At 37.7% G+C, this 18,094-nt stretch overlaps 1 pseudogene; it reads right to left on the minus strand.

The window, feature by feature from the left end:
• Positions 1-3,118: 3,118 nt before the first annotated feature.
• LOC149211116 (nuclear pore complex protein NUP155-like) overlaps positions 3,119-18,094 on the minus strand; it is a 58,012-nt pseudogene continuing 43,036 nt past the window's right edge.

Genomic DNA, 18,094 nt, shown 5'->3' on the forward strand with positions numbered 1-18,094 from the left:
ATAGTGGGCTCAAATATTTGTTTGAATAGCCAAAGATGAATGCTAGGAAAGACAAATGGCTAGCCACACTCAATGAATTTGACTTTGAGATCAACTATATAAAGGGAAAGGAAAACAAATTTGTTGATGCCTTGAGTAGGAGAATCCAAGTCAATCACTTGCAAATTGTCAGCTTATATGCAGCAAATATGGAGGAAAGGGTCAAAAGTGTAAGAAAAAAAGTATGAAACATACCAAAAAATAAAGGAAAGGTTGTGGAAAGGTGGTGATGATGGGGAATAACACCTCCATGAAGATGACTTAGTCAGATTTAGAGGTAGAATCCATGTGCCTAACAGTGATGAAGTAAAAAGATGGATAATGAGATAAACCCATGCTAAGCCCTATTCAAGACATATGGGGTATAAAAAGACCCTTACAGCCATTAAAAGATACTACTACTAGCCGAATCTGAAGAAGAGGTGGCAAACTTCCTAGAAAAATGCATGGAATTCTAGCAAGTAAAGGTCGAATGCAAGCACCCTGTAGGATTGTTACAGCCTATCATTATTCCGGAATGGAAATGGAGGTAATCTCTATGGATTTCATTATAGGAATGCCTAAAATAGCTAGGAAGCATGATACAATCATGGTAGTGATGGATAAGTTTAGAAAAGTAGCTCATTTTGTGGCGGTCAAATCCACCAATTCTGTTAGTGATATAACAAAATTTTCATAAAAGAGATTGTGAAGCTACATGGTATCCCCAAGAAGATTGTGTTAGGCATAGATTCTAGATTTACTTCCAAATTTTTGAAGGAACTATTTTCAGGAATGGAAACAAAATTAACATTCAATACTGCCTATCATCCACAAATAGACGGTAAAATAGAGAGGACCAACTAGATCCTTGAGGAAATGTTGAGGATGTATGTGATGCATCAACCCAAGAAATGGGAAGAGTATCTTCCACTTGTGGAATTTGCATACAAAAATTGGCACCAAGAATCTATAAAGATGATCCCCTTTGAAGCATTATATGGTAGGAGATGTAATACTATTATTAGTTGGAGTGATATAGTTAACAGCATCCATGTAGGACTTGATATGCTTAAGGATATGGAATGACAAGTTCAAATCATAAGGCAAAATATGAAAGTGATATAGGATAGACAGAAAAGATATGCAGATAAGCATAGAGTTCCATGTTGGAGAACACATTTATATAAGAATTAAGCCCAAGAAGAGTTCCCTAAGTATGGGGACGTGCCAAGATGGCACCGCAGTATTGTGGGTCATTTGAAATCCTTGATAGGATAGGACCAATAGCTTATAGACTGGACTTACCTCCATTGGTTAGAATTCATTATGTTTTCCATGTTTCTTTGTTTAAAAAGTATGTACAGGATTATAATCATGTGATTGATTGGTTTGTGCTAAAGGTGGAACTAGAAGCAGAGTTCCTACCAGTGCCAATGTGCCTTTTGGACTAAAGGAGTCAAATGCTCTGGAACTGAGCCATTGAGAAAGTCAAGGTACATTGGAAGAACTTTAGGCCAAAGGAGGCCATGTGGTAAATGGTTTATTCCATGAAAATTTATTATCCTTTCTTGTTTGATGGTAAAACAAGAATGTATGATTATAAATATTGTATATAGCTATGTGTATAAAGCTCCATAAAACAGTATGTGTCGCATTTTGACCCTATGATTGTATATGGGAAATTGAACACCGAGGGCAATGTTCACTCAAAGGGGAGGGGACTGTGACATCCCCACCCCAAATTCCTCGTATAAGCTATATTATAAGTGAATTATAAATACTTTGTAATATTGGAAATCAATAAAAATGGGATTGAGTCATGGGACACATATTCTAGATCTCAGGAGGTGGTCGCTTGCTTGGGATGTTATGGTTTCATGTGCAAAGAAGAAACCAAAAATGTAGGACAACCATTAAAGGAAGTATGCACATGTTGCTTGAGAGGAAACTGCAAGAAAAAGGGACAGGAAATGTATGGAGGGCTGCGCACTATAGGCCAACAAGGACGCAGTATTAATGGTGTCCGAGGGAGAGGCCAAGAAACGATGGAGACACAGGATTGAACAGAGAGATTCAGAAGGGAAGATATGAGGAAAACCCACATGGAGACAAATTGAGATGTGAGGGGGAGATACATTTAGATGAGAGGAAGAGATACAGACATACGAGGAATGGTATCGAGGAAAGACTTTGTTATCATTCTGTGATTTGAAGATTGGCAAGGCAAATTCACAAAAGATGCATCAAACTTATTAGGAGTCTAGGATCTAGCCCTCCTAGACCCAGAGAGGGATCTCTCTATATATTTAGGATTTAGATTTATTTCCAATGCTGTAATGTGTTAGGCTAGATAAAATAATGAAAGAAATTTATCACTTGATTGCTTGGTTGTTTTTTTGTTTGGTTGGGGTATATCATATTTGAATCCTTTCCATTGGGCTATGGAGTCAAATTTTGGGTGGTAACATCAATTTTCCAGAGCATTTACAAGGCAAGATAATTGTCTTTACTAGATCTAAGAGCAAAATGAGAAATGACATGACAAAAAAGTGATATCAGCAATGATTAAAAAGCAATTAAGTATTTTTTAATCATACATCAGAGGAAAACATTTAGATTACAAACACAGATAGAAATAAGGTGCTCCAACAACATATCTTAAACTAGAATTTCTGCTTTACAATAAGACTTAAGGATGCATAAATGAATAAGACAAAGATACATTCAGCAAAAAAAGGAAGACATCACCAGGTCAAAACATATCAAGTATCATGCAAACGATCCTTTTTATTGATGCTCCAGCTCAAAATTACAATGCTCCAAAGAGAAAAGATAGTTCAAATGACTTGGGTACAACCCCTAATACTTCTAATGCATGAAGTATTTAAAAAAAACCTATAGTGATTGCCTTATACACTTGGCAATCTGTTATTAGTTACACTGAAAGAAAATTGACAAGTGTAACCACGAAGTGGCCACACTGGGAAAACTGGGACATCTGATCCTCTTTTTTAGGGATGTTGTTGCTTGAGAAATCAATTTAACTCTAGTGGATTTGTTGACATGGTTGGTGTTGAATCAGATCTACGTTGTCGCTTCAATCATCCTTGTCTCCTTCTTCTTGATAATCACATAGGTCACTCCACACTTCTTCATCTGGAATCTTCATCTTCATTAGCCTCCTGTATATTTCATCAACTTCAGTGTATTTTTCAAAAGTTGGTTTGACTACAAAAATATGCTTCAGTTCATGTTCAATGTAGATCTGATTGTTAATAGCTTCTAGCAATGTCTTTCATGTTATGCTTCTTACCTTTGATATTGGAAAGATTTGTAGCATCCGTGGTTATTTCCTGAAGTTTCTTGACATAGTCCTCTCTGGCCATGAGTTTGTCATTTATGACAAACAAAGAGGGGAGACCTTTCAGATTAAACGCTGAATTCTGTTAAAGAACCTGTTCACTGTTACCTCCAAATTTTGACATTTTTCTTCTAGATGTACATTCAAGCTCTTCTTAGTCAGCACCTTCTTCACCTAAAGTATAGTCTTTGTCCTGTTTGATACTCCTAGTTCTTCCAATTCATACCTGTTTCTTGAATTTAGAAATTTGATTATCCTATTGGTTGTTGCTGGCATGTCTCCCAGCTCTTCATTTGTAGCTGAAATGGCTTCTCTAGCTTTCTTAACTAATTCTTTCTGTTCAAAGATAATTTGGATTCTTGGCAAAATTTCATTCATACCATTGATTCTGTTATTCCAAATAATCTCCTTAACTCTTCCTAGAGTGTTCCCAATAGATGATTATTTCTCTAGTTTTTGCAACCTTTCAATTAAGGTCCTTGCCCATTGCATCTCTACTGAGTGGTCACTTTCATCTCTTTTGATTTTTTCCTATAGAACACTGACTTGGGTTTCAAATCTCTTGATTTCTTCAGTCTGAATATTCATACCTTCCATGGACCTAGCTAATTGTTATGTGCTGCTTCTTGTCCCTGTGGCAGTAGTTGCTGGAGTGGCTGTTGGAAGAGCTAAGAGAGGAAGAGCTTCCATAGTAGTGCCAGCCATTTGTGTTGCCTTATCTTTCTCTTGTATCATTTTTGTCCATCTCTACTTCCATTTGTTTAATTTGGAGAGATTCTTCTATTATTAACTTCATCATTTCGGCCTTCTAACTCTCTATTTCCTCTATCACTTTGGTCAAGGGATCATGTGTTGCAGACATTTTGAGTTGCTTCCTCAAAGCTACTATATCCAACTCCTTTTCCGTGATTATTTCTTTTGTTGCTTTTACATCTAAAGGGTCATACCCAATCCTTACTACTAAGTCTTCTAAAGACTTAATTTTGTTGTCCTTTGACTGAGATGAAATCGTTTCCATCTTTAGCTAAGAATGAGCATTCGACAAGGCCACCTGCATTTTAAATAAACTCATGGAAGTACTGGTTAGAGTAGAGGAAATCATTTCACCTGCTTGTTTGTGCATTTCCATCTAATCAATAGGATGAACATTCTTGACATCAAATTCAAAAGAAGTTTGTTTGTAATCGGCTGGAGTTTTAGGTTCTATTGTCTGTGCCTCCAAGAATGCCATATGCATTTTGCCTTTTTCTAAATCAAAGGCTGAGAGAAGTCTTCCTTGAGAAGTTGCACTTTGTTTCCAAAATTGAGCATAAGTGCTCTTTTTCAACATCTCATTCCTGATATTTATCTCTCTGAAGGTGTCCAAGATGTTCTCCTCCTTTTCTCCAGTTACATTTGTAGATGAGGAAACTTGAAGAGACTGTTGCCTTTCTAAAATTGGAGTGTTAGGAAAATATTGACCTCTAGTTGGGGATGAATCTAGAATGTCAATGAGATTGATGACTATTTGTTGCGGTGATTCTTTGCCTATGTCCATGTGTCTCCTGGCCCTTTTTCTAAATTTTAGTTTGAATTCAGTCTCTAATGACTGATCCTCTCTTGGTCATTTCCCATGTTGCTCCCTCTTCTTGTTCCTTTCCTTTGTCTGACCTATCTTTTGTTCTCTGCCTTTCCTGCTATCTTGGGGTTTGTACACTTGAGGAAGAGATTACTTGTTCCTCAGCCTCTTGTAGGGTATTAGGAATCCACTCAATATGGTTCATGTATTTTTCAATTTTACGCCTTTGAGTGTGAATATAGGCTGTTGACTTGTTCTCCACCCTTTTCTTGGAGATGATGCCCCATGGATCATAGGACCATGTAAAATTGTGGGTGAATTTCATTTCCTTCAATCTCTTATCTACCTCTTCCCCTACTGCTATGTTGTTACAAATGAAAGGACCAATCTGGGATTTGATCCTAAATTGTGACTTTTTCTTGGCTGCTACAAAATGGAGTTCATCTGCATTGATCATTTGTGTGATGTATTCAAGTTCAAAGATCCTCAGGGTGAGTAACTTTGGTAGCTTATAAGGAGCCAACTCACAGCAATATACTCTTAATTCAGTGTAATTTTGGTACAAATACCAATCACCTGTTCTTGCTTGGTCTGGAAACTGCATCATCCTTCAAATTTCTTCACTGATTTTGGGTTCTAGAGTCCCACTAAGGAGGCTCATTGCTGGGTGAAGAAACATTTCTACAAATGTCTTGTAGCTGAATTCCTTTCAGTCCTTCATCACTAATGTTGTCCAGAAAATTATAGATTGGGGTTCACCTTCCTCATTCAACTTTCTCATTGAAAATTGGAACCCGTCTGCCTGAAAATAAACAAACATATATACCAAAACTGAGGAGTATTAAGACACTTCCTTTGTGAAGAAATTGAAAAACTAATCATGGATAGCATCTGCTAGAAATTGATTGAAATTGAAAAGGACAGAGGGCTTGGATTCTATTGATAAAATAGACAGAAAACCTATGATAGCTTCATCAAGCCACTGATCTGAATAATAGCCAAGTAAATAAGAAAGAACAATGACAATGTGTCTAGTTCTATCAGGGAAAAAAAAGGAGGAATAAGGAGGATTCTTGTTTGGCAGAGGTGTTTGCTCAGTCATGAAGAGTTCTAAGTTTTTAGCTCTCTTATAAAAATCTATTTTCTGATCGATTTTAGTGAGAATCTCATGGGAAAAGGGAGTAGTTCCTTCAATAACGGGAGCCTGCATCATCTGCATAATAGACTTGGCATATATAGTAAACAATATATGTCCTGTTGGGGCCATCACTGCTCTTCGCTATGGATTTTAGCATGAGTAGCATTTTCTAATTAATTCTGGGAAACTATGGGCTTTAGGGAAGATATAGAAAGATAAATTAGTGTCCCATAGGCATAGGTCATCCACTTCATCGACAAATTGATCCTCCAACCAGAAGTAGATGTCAAATAAATCAAACTCTGAGAGTGTTTCATGTATCTTAAAATCCCTGTTTGCAAGTGGTATGTGATCCAAATCCAATGGTGGGTGCACCATTGAATTAAACACATCATGTTCCTTTTTCTTCGGTGCCATGGTTGTCTTCTGTAAAACCTTTGAAAACTGAACTGCGTTGAATTTGTAACAGAAGGGGATGAGAATAAATGGGAATTAAGAGAAGGAGAAAGAAAAGGAATAACCTAGAAGAGGGGTTCAAGAAAGGGAATGTATGATCACTGTAGAAAAATAGATCCTTCTGCAACTGTGCTGTCGTATGAGCGTGCTCACTGTGTATGCCTGTATGAATTTGAATTGCACCTGCGAATGAAGAGAGCATATTAAAATTTGTGAATGGTGTGAAATGGTGCTTCTGTAGCTTTGGGGTGTTCTCGTTGGATTGGCCTGACTAGGCATGGGTCTGTTGGCTAACGGTCCAACCAATTCAATGTGCAATGGCGAGAATGGAGGTGATAGGCGGATGGGATGGGGTGGCGTCGTGAGGTGGCAGGAGTGATAAATGGTCACAGTGGGAGAGTGGTTTAGTTAAATGCATAAACCACTTTTCGGGGGGCCCTCGGAGTGGTAAGCGGAATGATAGGGGGTGCGAAATCCCGAGAGCATGACACGTCAGTGGTTTGACACCACTAATTTCGAACCCCCACCCCCCCAAAGGTTTAACTTTTGGAGGGTGAGGGGGTACCTGAAAATCATGTGGACCTTTAGATCATAGTGGGTAAGCTTAGATTAAGTGAGAGATGGGGGCAAGTAAAGTTGGATGTGACGGGTAAGTGATTGGACGTGACGGATAAGTGATTGGTGGGGTAGGGAAATACATCGGGGGGGTGGACTATAGGATATAGGGGTATAGAATAAGGTTAGGAAACATAACAAAAACCCCTTCCCCTTTTAATTTCTTTTCCCAACCTTAGGAAAAACATTGAGATGTGTCACCACAAAAAGAATTTTTCAGGTCTTTTTCCCTTTGAATTTTTCTCAATTCTACCTACCCTTATTTTTCTAATCTAACATCTTTCTTTTTTCTTTTGCAGGGTGCATTTGGACTTGCAAACCCTTTCACTTTTTATTTCATTTCTAACCTACTCTATCACTTATTTCTCCCATTGGTCCAGATTAAATAGTTGAACCAATTTTATTTCTACCTAGCTACTGATTTTCCAAGATTAAACTGTTTGGTAGATTTTTATTTTCTACCCTATCAACAAAAATTGGAATTTGTTCAATCATGCTTAGACTATATGATTTGAACAACATTTGGGTTTTCTTTTTCTACTTATTTGTTCTCTTTTGTTCTTTTTCTTCTTTTTCATATACCCTCTTTTCATTTTTTTTTATTTTTTTTGTGAAATCAATCGAATATTGAAATCTGTGACCAATTTGAAATCTGTAAACTGTGAAATACTCAATCACCTTGAGATACTATAAATTATAGGACCCTAATAGACTCAACAAGAGCTTCCAACATGCGGCGATGAAGAGAAGAGAAGAGAAGGGGATTGGTTCTTGATTCCTGGAGGCTTTGGGTTGAGTTTCTAGCCTCTGGAACCCTATAATAACTTGGGGTCCCTAGAGGCTATGGGTTGAGATAGGATCCCTGGAGCACTGTAATGCTTGGGTCCTTGGAGGTTGTGGGTTGAGATAGAGGTCTCTAGAGCCCTGTAATAGCTCAGGTCCCCAGAGGTTGTGGGTTGGGATGGAATATTTGGCGCCCAATAATAGCTTGGGTCCCCTGGAGGCTATGGGTTGAGATAGCATACTCTGGAGCCTTGTAACATCTTGGGAAGAGGCCATCCTGAAGAAAAAGTAGAGGAAAACTAGAATGAATGCTTTTGGTTACCATCCAGATGGTACAGTGGATTATGGAATCCATAGAAGCAGGTGAATCACTGTGTGTGCACTCAAGGATGAGATTAGGTGACTTTGGACCCCTGGTGTCATATAAGCAAGAATTTGTTAGCTACTAGTATTGAGGAAAGAAGTCCTTGGGAGTCCCTTAATCAGCAGCAGGTGGTGTGTTAGTCCCTGAAGAAAGCAACCTCACCTAGGCCGTAGAATTTGGATTGGGGGTGATGATTGTTAGCACCCTAATTTGCTCTATTTTTTCCATTTTCCCCTTCCTAAATCATAACCATTTACCGTTGTTTTACCTCTCTTATACACCCTCATCTTGCACCAGTCCAAGAACGGTGACATATTTCGTATGCACTTTATTTTTCATATTTTTAACTTAACTTAGCATTAATTAATCATTTATTACATGATTTCTTAATTTTAATCACTCTTTGTAAATTATCTATATGTCCAATGTTTATTTGGTAGTTATAGTACTTACCGTGACCATTGATCCTAGTGCAGGATCGGATCCTGTACCCTTTCCAGCACAGCAAATCCTTGCAGCAGTTCCGAACCTCCTTGATCACCACCTCGTTTTGAGCAACTTCAACCATGACAGCAAGATCAATCCAAAGGCAGCCAAGATCGAATCGCCCCATTTTGAGCAGCTTCAACCATGACAGCAAGATCGATCCAAAGGCAGCCGAGATCAAAACTATGAAGAACGAAAGCTGGAGATTGGCTACAGCCAGTTTTGTTAACTGTCTAAGTTTAAAGGCCAAGAAGCTAAATTCTGTGGTTGGTTATGTAATCGGTTGAAAGATCTATTTTGGCCCTTGGCCAAAGATCTATATAATGTAGAATGTAAATAGGACTAAAGGAGTTTTTGGATAGAACAGAGACACAACCAGAGAGGCGATAACAGGTTGTTGTATTTTGTTATCACCCGAATCTGGGTTGGACGATGTATTCACACATGTACTTGCCTCAGTGAATTAATAAAAGGGAGATCTGCCTCATGTTTTATAAATCGCATTTCTATATTTGAGCTGATGAATTTATTGAATTACTGAGCAACATTTTTTATTTAAAATGGAAAAGCGCTGGTTGGCTAGGGCCCAGCCAACACAACATGTTTACCCTATTTCTTGTTTCCTGTAATTTGTGTTTATATTGTCAAGTGTGATTTAATTTCAAGCACATGCATTCATGTCTGAGTGAAAGTGGATCTATTGTGTGAAGTAGCTAAATTTCCTTTCCTGCACTTGATTTCAGATTGGTTTTCCCCACCTGGTCCAAGCAGGAGAAACAAAGCTGCACTAGTGCACGTTGGTGTCGTATTTCCTATTCTGCAGTTCTGTTTGGTTGGTTTTCCTCGCCTGGTCCAAGCAGGAGAAATGAACCTGCACCAATGCACATTGGTGTGATGCAGCAAGCCTTTTTAATATACTTCCTGCAATTTTCTTTCTTTCATTAAGTGCTTTATGACAGGATAAATGTATATGGATTGTTTCTTTATTTCTGCACTCTGTCAAGATCAAAAGCATTCATTTTTTTTATGTGTGCAATTTGATTTAACAGTATAATAGCACTTGCAGTAACTAAGCACTCATTTTAAGAATTAAATGCTAAGTGCAAGAAGCTCTAATCTGGTGCAAGAACTAGTTTCTTGCCACGGGATCTAAGTGCTTTGAATCTGGAAAATTTCAAGCCCTTGCAGGAAGTAAAATTCCTTTAGTAAAGACACCATTTATACCTTCTACATAAATCTCTGTTCCTGCACTAGTGCAAGCAAGCTGCGATAGTGCAAGACGGATTAGTGCAAGAAGGAAATCTCTAAAGGAGTAGGTTTAAAGGGCCCATCTGATGAGACTACTAAGTGTCTCTACTAAAGAAAAACACACACTTAGTAGTTAAACAAGTGTTAGCTAGAGTGATTGCCCCTTTATTTTTAATTCCCTTTTGCAAATGCATTCTTCCTTGTTCCAGTCTTAGATTATTTTGATGGTTCAAGTTGCCTTTTTCTCTTTTTAGTTTGATTCTACAATCTTTCCTTTAAAGAAAGTAGGGATTTATATTAGAAAGATTCATACCATCTCTGGCATTGCCTGTGCTTCATCTCTAAGTTTACGGATCCCCTGGGTTGAAAAATTAAGTGTTGAGGAGTTTGCTTAAGTGTAATTCCTGCACCCAACATTTTGGTGTCGTTGTCGGGGAGGCGATTTGATTTGGTAAGAATTTTCTGATTATATAATAGAGGTAATTTTTCCTTTATTTTTGCAGTATTGTTTGGAAAAGCTTCTTTGAAGGAATTTTATTGGTGTTGATTTATTTTTGACAGCATTTTTTATTAGAAGTTGTTTGTTATTTTTCTTTCTTTTTTGAAATGAATGCCTAGAAAAGGTAAGGGTTCGAAGCCCAATAAGGGCCAAAAGAATTTTGAAAACAATTCTCATATTGGGTCTCCTTCTGTGAGCAGGAAGCCCAATCCAATTCAAACCCATCATGCATGAACAGTCCACTTGGATTCTGGTGACAACAGCTCAGGTGTGGTTCAGCCTGTTGAGGGCGGTTCAAGTAAAAGGGAAACCATGGCAGACCATGAAGATCATGTGGAAGGGACTGGTGAAAACCAGGTAACTAGGGAACAATCCACTTTTGTGTTTCCAATTGTGGACCCTGATACTATGGCGCAACTGAAGAATATTCCACCATCAGCTCTCCCTCATTTCCGTGGTAAAGTTCATGAAGATCCTGACTCTTTTTTATTCGAGTTTGATATGATTATTCAACTGATGCTCAGAAGTTAAGATTATTTCCTGTTACTCTCAAGGACTCAGCTCTACGCTGTTTTATGGGGTTGGGAGGAAACACTATAGCATCTTGGGATCAGATGAAGAGAGTGTTTTTGTCTAAATATCAAGAATATTGCAAAACTCGGGACATGCAGGATGAGATTTTTACAATCATACAGGATGATGACGAAACTCTTGAAGATTACCTAGAAAGGTTTCTATATATTTTACAAAGGTAGAAACTTAAGCTTGATTCCAGTACTATTAGAACCCTGTTCTTAAGAGGACTTTACTGATAATGCTAGAAATAATTTAAATCTGTTAGGACAAGGTGATATGTCTTAGCAAACTTTTGAAAAAATTTGTGAATTATGCAGGAAATTTTCAAGAAATCAGTATAGATCCAGTAGAGAAACTCGAAACAAAAAGAGAAAAACCGAATCTACTAATGTTATGATTATTGGACTAGAAAATAAAATGGAAAACATGAAAATTGATATAATGAATATTGTTACCAAACAGTTGGACTCTTTAAAATTTCAGCAAAAACTCATGAAGGGCAAGAGTCATTATGTATTTTTTGTCCTAAATGTAGAGACAAGCATCCTCCTAAGAGTGTCCTCTTAATTTGAAAGAAACTAATAAGTGTGTTATTTGTGCATAAGACCATGTCATAGAAAATTGTCCCTCTATACTAGGACTTAAAGTTGTATTTATAGGGGGACAGCCTAAAGATGAATACTTGTATGTTATGGGAGCAAGAAGAAATTGGCCTCGGGTAGGTGCAGGTATGGCTCCTAAATTTTCTCCACACTATTTTGGTTATAATTCACATACATATTCTTATCCTAACACTAATCAGCTGTGGCAGTATGGGAATCAATATCAGCATGGGCAACCTTCTCAACCATGGCAACAAGGTTGGAGAGGGCCAACTCATTCTCCATATTCCTACCAACCACCTATGCAGTCATAACCATCTACGCATACACCTTATTCAATGCCTCAACTTCCGAGTCAGTCTACTCCATTGTTGCCCTTACCTCCACCTTTTCGACCCCCTTAGTTTCCTGCTCAACATATGCCTAATCCTAACAATAATAAAGTAGTGAAAATGATCTATGTAACAAACCCACCTTTACCATTCGAGTACCAATCTATTCCAGTTGGGGTTCATGATATTCAATTAAGATCGGGAAGGACTGTCACATCGGAAAATCAGGAGCAACCTAGAGTGATTGTTGAAGAGAAAGGAGAAGAGAAAACTCTTAACCATTCTCTAAAAACTATCACTAAGCAGCCCTTACCCTCTGAATCCTTACCGTCTTCTTCCAAACAGCCTCCCTTCCCAAAGAGGCTAGTAATGGAAAGAAGTGAGCCTATTTTTGAGACTAGCTTGGCATTAGAGCTTCGAAATATTTTCATTAAGATACCTTTGCTTCAAGCCATCAAAGAGATCCCCATTTGTACCAATATTATTAAGGAACTCTGTCTCAAGAAACTCGGGAGGAAGAGATTGGAACCCCAAACCATTCAATTTGTTGGTATGGCCGCAGAGTTGATGATGGGATGTGTGTCTATGGAAAAATATACTAATCCTAGAAACCCAGTTGTCTCAGTTCATATTGGTAATGTCCTTGTCTCTAACGTCCTTATAGACCTGGGGGAAACCATTAATGTCATGACTAAGTAAACCATGGATCAACTTTGGTTATGTCATCTTCACCCTACTCCCACTATGCTTGAATTAGCAGATAGATCTAAAATTAAGCCAGAAGGAGTATTGGATGATGTGATCATATCATTAGATTCTTGGGAATATCCTACTGATTTCATTGTGCTTCAGCCAAAGCACCCAGTAGGAGGACATCCCTTGATCTTGGGTCAACCATGGCTTGCTACAGTCGATGCATATATTAGATGTCGTTCCGGTGATATGTATATTTCGCATGGAGATTCTAGGAAGAAAGTTATCTTATACTCCCCTGCCAGATCCATTCAGGACTTTCAAGATACTTTATGGTTGGATCAAAGCAGTGATGAGGAGACTCAACCTATTTACCTTATCCATCAGTATACTGGGTCTTCACAAGAAGATGAGATTCAAGATTTCCTGAATAATCTAGAAACTATGCCTAATTTTGAGCTATTGAGCCATATTTTCAGCCTAGATTTTCTCATTCTTTTGTACCACTACATTTGACCATCCCCTTGAGTACTCCTGATCCTGATACTCCTCTTGTTGAGATTAGCCTCGGTAAATCCTTGCATATTAGTTCAGATTTGGACTCATCTTAGCAGGAGCATCTTGTGAATTTGTTGCAAAACCATCTTAGTGCCTTTGCATGGGGCTATGAAGATATGAAGCGTATTCCTCCTGAAACTTGTACACATCATATCTATACTCAGGAAGGAACCCAACCTATCCGACAACCCCAACGGTGAATGAATCCATCTCTAAGAGATATTGTGAAGGAAGAAGTACATAAACTCTTGGATGCCAATTTTATCTATCCTATTTCCGACAGTCGGTGGGTCTCTCCATTAGTGCTAGTACCTAATAAAGTTTGAAGATGGCGTATTTGTATTGATTATCGAGAATTAAACAAAGCCACTCTCAAAGATTATTTCCCTCTCCCTTTCATTGACCAGGTGCTTGATACCCTTGCAGGAAAGAAATATTTTTCCTTTTTGGATGGCTTCAGTGGTTATAACCAGATACAGATTGCACCCGAAGATCAGGATAAAACTACTTTTACATGTCCATGGGGTACATTTTCTTATAGAGTGCTTCCCTTTGGTTTATGTAATGCCCCGGCTACCTTTCAAAGGGCAGTCCTAGCCATTTTTGCTGATCTAGAATTTGTAGAAATTTATATGGATGACTTTTCTGTGTTTGGTGATTCTTTTCAAGAAGCTCTCGAAAATCTGGAGAAAGTACTTCTTCATTGTTAGGAAGCCCATCTCACCTTGAGTGACAAGAAATGTATATTAATGTGCAAAGTGGGAGTGGTACTTGGCCATTTGATTTCTAGTAAAGGTATCCAAGTTCATACAGCAAAGAACGAAATCATTTTGCATCTTCCTGCACCCAAAACTCAAAGGGAAGTAAGAGGTTTTTTAGGACATACTGGTTACTATAGGAGATTCATTGAAAAAATTTCTAACATAGATGCCCCTCTTTTCCAATTTCTAGCTAAGGATAGTGAATTTTCTTGGACCACAACTTTCCAACAGTCTTTTGAAACATTGAAGGAAAAGTTAGTACATGCACTAGTTTTGAGAGGTCCTAACTGGTCCCTACCTTTTCACATTTCCTCTGATGCTTCAGATTTGGCTATTGGCGCAGCTTTAGGACAAGAGGAAAATAAACAATCCTATGTTATTTATTATATTAGTAAGAATTTTTCTTCCGCTGAATTAAATTATACAGTTACAGAGAAAGAGTATTTAGCTACAATTTTTGCAATTAATAAGTTCAGGCACTATATTACAGGATATGAAGTATTTGTACATACTGATCATTCTGCGATTAAATATTTGATGACCAAGCCATTGACTAGAAGTAGAGTGACTAGGTGGTTACTATTGTTGCAAGAATTTAATATTACTATTGTTGATAGACCTGGAAAATCTAATGTTGTAGTAGATTTTCTTTATAGATTAGATAATCCTGGTGAAGCAATTCCTGTTAATGATGATTTTCCAAGATGAACATCTTTTTGCTATGTCAACAAATTCTCCATGGTTTTCTGACATTTCTAATTACTTGGTTACTGGGAAAACACCACCCCACTTGTCTACTTGTGAAAAGTGGAATATTATTTAGAAAAGTGTTGCATACTCCTGGATTTAGAGGGATCTCTTTTACACTGGTCTAGATCTGATTATTCGTAGGTGTGTAAGAGAGGAGGAAGTGTTTGACATATTGAAATTTTCTCATGATGAACCTTGTGGAGGCCACTTCGTTGATAAGCGGACTACATATAAAGTATTGCATGGTGGTTACTTTTGGCCTTCCTTGTTTAAGGATGCCCAACAGTATGTCAGGCGCTGTGATAACTGTCAGCAAATGGGCCAGCCTAATCAAACCAATGAAATGCCTTTATTCCCCCAAGTTATGATCAAGCCATTTGAAAAATGGGCTATTGATTTTATAGGGACAATAAATCCAACATCATTAAGTAAAAAGCATATCTTGTTTTGTGTAGATTTTGTTACAAAATGGGTAGAAGCTAAAGTTGTTTCTTTTGCTACAGAAAAAGTTGTTGTTGATTTTCTTTTTACTGAAATCTTTACTAGATTTGATGTGCCTAGAGAAATTGTTTCTGACAATGGTCCGTAGTTTATTTCTAATCTGGTACAGGGTGTGATGGAGCAATATAAGATCCAGCATAGGAAATTTGCGCCATATCACCCGCAAGCAAATGGCCAGGTGGAATCCACAAACAAAGTGATTGAGTCCATTCTTACAAAGACAATAAATATGCATCAAAAGGACTGGGCTGAAATATTACCAGAAGCTTTGTGGGCATACAGAACCACTTGGAGAAATAGCATGGGACATACACCATATGAGCTGGTATATGGCAAACAAGTTCTGTTACCAATTGAATTCCAGATCAAAACTTTTAGAACTGCAGTTCAGTTAGGACTAGATCTCTCTGAGGCACAACAACAGTGTCTTCTCCAATTAAATGAGTTAGATGAATTTCATAGGGATGTTGTTCAGCAGAACATACTAATTCAGCAGCAACGCAAAAGGTGGCATGACAAGTCTATTCAGAAAAAGCAATTCCAACTAGGTGATTGGGTGCTCCTTTATGATTCTAGATTTAAAATTTTTAAAGGGAAATTCCATACATGTTGGATGGGACCTTATGAAGTGATCCGAGTATTCGAGAATGGAGCAGTAGAAGTTAAAACTATTGATGGAAAAAATTCAATATTCTTGGTAAATGGACACAGATTAAAGAAGTATTTTCAGCCACTTACCAGGAAAGATTTTACACAGCAAGTCCAACAGTAATTCGAGATGGTAGTGGTGAATGGTAACACCAACCTTATGAAAACATGAATTCTTCTTCTTCTTAAAAATTAAAAAATAAAAATAAGAATAAGAACATAAAAAGTAAAGAAAAAAACATTTTCCTGTAATTATGAAAATCAGTTCGCTGACATGATTGCAGAAGGATCATCCCGAAAACCATCTTGTTGACAGGAAGATCAAAAATTTCTAATAAAAAAAAAATGTTACTTGATCTTTAGATATGCTAGTGACCACCAAGTAAAAGCAGGTTCAACAGAACTAACCTTTATACGATTGGGGTAATTAGCATGGATATTTTTATTCAAGTAACACTTAATTTTCGCTGCAGTTATTTTTTTCTTGCACCAGTGTAGGCAAACCTTCCAGAATTTTTTTTTCCTTTCTTCATATTCCACTTTCGTAATATTCCCTCAGTTTTCTTCCTCAATCCCAGAATGATTAACCTTCCCATATTCTTTTGAATTTACCCTGTCTGTTTCAAAAAAATCCCACTTTACCCTTGAATTTTTTTCCCAATCCCACTTCTATTTATCCCCTCTTATGGTACTATTCTTGGAATCCCTGTAACAGAATTCCTTCCCATTCTGAAATTTCCCTTTTCCCACTTCTTTGTTCCCTCGTGAATTCATTGTAGGATCTTGCGCACAAAGAGAAAAAGGATATGCTTTGAAGTATCAAGAAAGGGTGAAGCAAATTTCTAGTATAATTTGAGGAAGCCGTGTTGGAAGTCCAGCCTATATTTTATTTAAATTCCCTGTTCTTTTTTAGATATTATGCTTGCACTAGTGCAAGCATGTTGTCCTATATGATAATGCAAGTAGAATGGTACCAGCAGAATAGCATAATTTAAGTGGTGCAAGAAGACCAGTGCAAGCATGCACCCTGTCAAAAACATAGTAAAATTTGTTATTTTTAGAGTATATGTCATAGGAAAGTGGTCATCATAAAATTTTATAAGAAGTCCTTTCACTTAGTAAATGAATACTCGTGCTATCATATTAACTAGAAGAAAATTATTTAAAGTAAAAGGTGTTTTTAAGTTAAGAATCATGATCATTTTTTAATGAATGCTAAGTTCTCTTTTTTGAATTATGAAGGAATGCAAAAGTGTTTAACCATTGCTTGGACATAATTGACCCTTTCTGCCATAATCCTAGATGTCCTTCACTCATGATGATTACCTCACCTAGTCGTTAAAACGTCGTTGCAAGTACCAATCCGACCTGATTTCAAAGATGTCGTGCATTCACGACTATTTCAGTGGAATGAATGGGTGATAAGATGGAAAGGATGGTGGATAGTTGGATCCCTATCTACAAGAACCAATTTTCCCAGTGTTTCATGTAGAATTCTTGACTGTTCATACCTGTTAAGTAGCGATGCCGCCTGTTCAAAGCGAACCCTCGTCGCTCAGTAGGGTAGAACAAACTATCGAGTATCACAATAGTCTTACACTATTACGAGACTTAGGCTTTCTTTAGTCCTTGCAGAAGTTTGATAGGCACGACAGAGAAATGGCCTTACAGTTTGCCAAAAGTTTCAAAAATGGCCGAGTAAAAATTTGGCCTCTAAAATTTGAAGTTATGAAAGAGTTTGTAGCAGCACCGACAGGCTTGGAAAATACTGGTGAGCAGTGGTTTAAGAATCAGAAACTAGAAAGAAAGCGATCGCAACGTTTTGTCATCGATAAGAAGATGAAGGTAGATTGGAAGGAAGGAGTTCCACGTAGTGCCCTTCTGGGACAGTGATAGGACCTCCTTTTCATCCTACAAAAATTTGTAACCTGTGAGGGAAGGTACTCTCGCACTTTTGTATATCATTTTAGAATGTTGTAGCATTTCGAAGCCGCCCGACACATCCATTGGAGGATGAATTTCCCCTATTTTTTGCTTAAGAACTTGGAAAAAATGGCCAAAGGTGTGCAGGACAGACGAGCAGACCGGACTGACACGAAGTTATATCACCACGGCCTGATAAATATTTTGGTCCAAAAACAACT

The sequence above is a fragment of the Pinus tabuliformis genome, chromosome 1_2 (genome assembly GCF_031772625.1).
Source record: "Pinus tabuliformis cultivar Carrire ecotype Pingquan chromosome 1_2, CPIR1, whole genome shotgun sequence".
Classification (NCBI taxonomy): domain Eukaryota; kingdom Viridiplantae; phylum Streptophyta; class Pinopsida; order Pinales; family Pinaceae; genus Pinus; species Pinus tabuliformis.